General features: G+C 36.9%; 1 protein-coding gene across 3 annotated transcripts in view; it reads right to left on the bottom strand.

Moving 5' to 3' along the window:
• KLRG1 (killer cell lectin like receptor G1) overlaps positions 1 to 5129 on the bottom strand; it is a gene marked incomplete at its 5' end in the record, with an annotated part of 430961 nt that overhangs the window by 99451 nt on the left and 326381 nt on the right. The window lies entirely within an intron of this gene.

Below are 5129 nucleotides of genomic sequence, written 5' to 3'. Positions count from 1 at the left end.
CCATTTCTTTTGTTCTTTATCAATATTAGATTTCCCTTCTGAAGTATTTGTCTATTCTCTGCAGCATTCTTACAAACACTATAGAAATTATCTGAAAAACTAAGCTAAATGCACTTCAGAGAAATCAAAATGGAATTCCAAAAAGTGTTCAAGTAATCCACAGAAAAGTAGGCGAAAGAAAACAATGTTTCCAAATATTGGAAACAATCAAAACATCCATGTCAGGTGAATAATTATACTAACTGTGGCTCATTCATGCTGTGGAATACTACTCATAGCAGTAAAAAGAAACAAACTATTAATCTATACAATAGTTTGAATGGATCTCAAGAACATGATGCTTGGTTAAAAATAAAGCCAATTTCAAAAGGTCACATGGTATGATTCCTTTTATCTAACAGTCTGGAAATGAAAGAATTATAGAAATGGGGAAAAATCAGTGGTTTCCAGGGATTAGTGATGGTAGGGCAAGGGGGGGTTGGGATTGGCATGCCTGTAAAGGGACAGCTTTAGAGAGATCTTTGGGGTGATAAAATCCGGCATGCCTTTCTTTACAATTAAAATACTTGCATTTCCGTGGCTTAATAAAATGTTTTAATAATAACTATGGCGTTAATTAAATGGCTGCCTTCTGCTCAGTTCATGATCCTGGGGTTCTGGGATGGAGCCCCGGGCTGGGCACCCTGCTCAGTGGGGAGTCAGCTTCGCCCTCTCCTTCTGCCCCTCCCCAACCCCCACTCATGCTCACTCTTTCTTTCTCTCTCTCAAATTAATAAACAAAGTCTTTTAAAAATATAACTACTATGGTTGGTTCCTCTCATTTCTCTTTTCATCTTTTTTTTTAAAATAATACTGCTTATTATTTTCCCCAGGTAAAACTTTGAAATCCTTTGTCGAGTTAATTGCCCCGATAGTCACACTGGGTACTGTGTAGTGCTGCATTGAATATTTCTCAATTTATAATGATTATGTATGTCAACATCCTTATAATATTTAGCCTTCCCTAGTCAGACACAATTTATCTTCATTTATACAATGCGCATGAAGTGAATTCTACGTTTGATTTGCTTTCTCCATTTGAACTGAACTACAAAGTTAAAATTGAAGATTAACTTAATGAATATATATAACATGATAAGATGAAAGCATGAAACAATGTATACATGGAGACAAAAGGTATATGCTAGAATCAGATTACAAGATAATGACATTGCTGTATGAGTTCCAGTAGTTTGGGGGTGGAGTCTTTTGGGTTTTCCATATAAAGAATCATGTCATCTGCGAAGAGAGAGAGTTTGACTTCTTCCTTGCCAATTTGGATACCTTTTATTTCTCTTTGTTGTCTGGCTGCTGTTGCTAGGATTTCTAATACTATGTTGAACAAGAGTGGTGAGAGTGGGCATCCTTATCATGTTCCTGTTCTCAATGGGAAGGCTGCACACTTTTTCCCATTGAGGATGATATTTGTTGTGGGTCTTTCATAGATTTGATGAAGTTCAGGAATGTTCCCTCTATCCCTATACTTTGAAGCGTTTTAATCAGGAACGGATGCTGGATTTTGTCAAATGCTTTTTCTGCATCGATTGAGAGGATCATGTGGTTCTTCTCTCTTCTCATATTAATGTGTTCTATCACATTGATTGGTTTGCGAATGTTGAACCATCCTTGTAGCCCAGGGATGAATCCCACCTGGTCATGGTGGATAATCTTTTTAAAGTGCTGTTGGATCCTGTTTACTAGGATCTTGATGAGAATCTTAGCAGTAGTTTCATCATATTCATCAGTGATATTGGTCTGAAATTCTCCTTTTTGGTAAGGTCTTTGCCTGGTTTGGGGATCAGGGTAATGCTGGCTTCATAGAAAGACTCTGGAAGTTTTCCTTCTGCTTCAATTTTTTGAAACAGCTTCAGAAGAATAGGTGTTATCTCTTCTTTGAAAGTTTGGTAGAATTCCCCAGGGAATCTGTCAGGTCCTGGGCTCTTGTGTTTTGGGAGGTTTCTGATCACTGCTTCAATCTCGTCACTAGATATAGGTCTATTCAGGTTGTCAATGTCTTCCTGGTTCAGTTCTGGGAGTTTATAGTTTTCCAGGAATGCATCCATTTCATCTAGGTTGCTTAGCTTATTGGCATATAACTGTTGATAATAACTTCTGATGATTGTTTCTACTTCCTTGGTGTTAGTTGTGATCTCTCCCTTTTCATTCATAATTTTATGAGTTTGGGCTTTCTCTCTTTTCTTTTAGATTAGTGTGGCCAATGTTTATCCATCTTATTGATTCTTTAAAAAAAACAGCTTCTGGTTTCATTGATATGTTCTACTGTATCTCTGGTTTCTACCTCATTGATCTCAGCTCTAATCTTGATGATTTTCTTTCTTATGTGTGGAGTTGGTTTGATTTGTTGTTGATTCTCCAGTTCTTCGAGGTTAGAGACAGCAACTGTGTTCTGGATTTTTCAATTTTTTTGAGAGAGGCTTGGATGGCTATGTATTGCTCCTTAGGACAGCCTTTGCTGTATCCCATAGGTTTTGGACCAAAGTGTCTTCCTTCTCATTGGTTTCCATGAATTGTTATAGTTCTTCTTTGATCTCAATGACAGACTACAACAATATTTTTCATTTTTTGATAGAAACCCTTGCAAGACTGGAAGCAAGAGACTATTTCAGATTTGCATTTTAAGAGTTCGTCTTCTAAGTGGAGGCAAGAAGGAAGTTTTTGCTGATCTCCAAATACACAGGCCATTTGTGCAGAGCTTGGCTCATTCTTTATGCTTCATCAAATGGTTTAGCACACTTGTGTCTATTCACTCTTATACAATTCTACACTTTAAAAAACTATTCTCCTTTGACCTTTGACTCAGACCTCTTTGAAAACCAAACCTGTATCTTGTCTGCAGCGTGTTCACTCAATGTGCCATGACTATTGCAGGCACTCAGTGAAACAAAGGAGTGACTGAATGGGTCACTGCCCAAATGAGCATATTCCCATAGGTAGATAGGTGAAGGAGAAACAGAAGAACACAGAGGTGTTGGAATACACCTGTAAGGAAACTGAGATAGAAGAATTTCTAGAGGGAAGGTGAAGGGGCTGCTAGAGTAATTCAGTCCTGGGCATTAAGGAGGACATTTGAATTAATGAGCACTGGGTGTTATATGGAACAGATGAACCAGTAAATTCTACCTCTGAAAACTAAAAAAAAAAAAAAAATCATATATTTAAAAAAGAAGGAAGAAAGAAAGAAAATGAGGCAGGAAGACCATTTTACTTAAACCTGAGCTGAATCACTTAATGCTTCACAAATGTATTATGGGAAAGATTTTTGTTCTTTTGCAAAGTCAAATAAATGAGAAGGAAAAGGAATTTTCCTTATTTATTAACACCTTAAGCAAAACTTGTTTAAAAGTACCTTTTATACATTCACTGAGCTCTAAGAGGAAAATTATTGCCTCTGTCTTGCAAAACTGGCTGTCAGCAATCATCAAAAGGGTCAATACATATTATCTCTGTTGTGGGTTGAATTGTGCCCCCCAAAAGATATATTGAAGTCCCAATCGCTGGCACCTGCGAATGTGACCTTATCTGGAAATAGGGTCTTTGCAGATGTACTTGAGATGTAAGTTAAGATGAGATCATCCTGGAGTGGGATGGACCCTTTATCCAATACTACTGTTTTTCCATAAGAAAAGGTGAATATAGACAGAGATAAGCATGCACACAGGGAAGGCAGCATCAGACACACAGAGAAAAGGTCATGTAGTGATGGAAGCAGAGACAGAAACCCCAAGGGCTGCTGGCAACAGGTGAAGCGAAGAGAAAGGCAAGCAAGACTTTGCCCTGTAGAGCACTTGGAAGCTGTGTGATTCTTTTCTCACCTTGATTTGTGACATTTTGCCTTCAAAACTAGGAGAGAATAAATTTCCATTCTTTTAAACCACCCAGCTATAGGAAACTACTGTATTATCCAATTGAAATAATATATTTTCATTACCGGCTCAGTTTACTTGGTTCATTCATATCTGTCTTTTAAATCAGAGCAAATGGAATGCTTGTGTGGTTCACTCAGTTAAGCATCTGACTTTGGTTCAGGTCATGATGTCAGGGTCCTGGGATGCAGCCATGTATCAGGCTCCACCATCAGTGTTGAGTCTCCTTGAATCTCTCTCCTTCTACCCCTCCCCTGACTCGTGCTCTCTCTTCCTCCCCCTCTCCCTCAAATAAATGAACAGTAAAAATCTTTAAAAAAATTTAAATAAATCAGAGCAAATGAGCATGTTCCAAATGATTGAGTGGTGGAAGGAAAAACCAAGAAATTTTCTTTTTGTTTTATATATTCCTGCACAGTTTAATAATAAAATATCTTGTTTCATAACTTAAAACAAAAACTAAAATGAGATATGGGGTCTAGTTTTGCACATCTAGCCTTCTAACATGTTTATAGCTTATCTCAAAAAAGATGAATCTCTTCTTGCTCTTAAAGTTCTCCAGGAGGATTTTCTTGTTTATTTCTCCCATGGATCATAAAGAAAATAAAACGGTTCATAATACAAATAAATAAACCCATGACCTTTAAGATTGCTGGACTTCAAGGCACATTTGGGTGAAAATGCTGATTCGTAGATTTTAATCTGTGCTCATATGCTCCCTCAAAGAATATTTGATTAGTACTTAAAACAAAGTACAAGTTACAGACCCTTCTTCTTAGAGATTTTATAAATATAAAGGAGCCACTATTATTTAAATGACAATAGTGTGCAAAATATCTTTATATGCTTTTCACTTGATTTTCTCAGGCACTCTTCTTATAAAATTTAGGAATCAGAATTAATGAGATAATATTAAAATTAAGAAAACTCAAGCTACTAACTGCAAAAGGTCTGCAAGGATTGAAATTATTGTCAAGCAAAGTTTTGTCTGAGAAAATCAGTGCCAAGATCCGTTGTGTACTTAATCTGACAAAATGAAACTTGTTATGTCCAGTAAATGATCTTTGATTACCCAAACTCTATTCATATATAAGCCACACAAAGACGTTCGTCCTCGGTACACTTGGATATCACCTGGCCCAAAAATTCTCTCCCAAAGACATTAAGCATCTGAATATAAAATTAAATTGCTTCTTGATACCAGGC

This window comes from Mustela nivalis (genome assembly GCF_964662115.1).
Source record: "Mustela nivalis genome assembly, chromosome: 7".
NCBI lineage: Eukaryota > Metazoa > Chordata > Mammalia > Carnivora > Mustelidae > Mustela > Mustela nivalis.
Note: the sequence above shows the minus strand (reverse complement) of the source record. Positions and strands in the feature narration are given on the sequence as shown.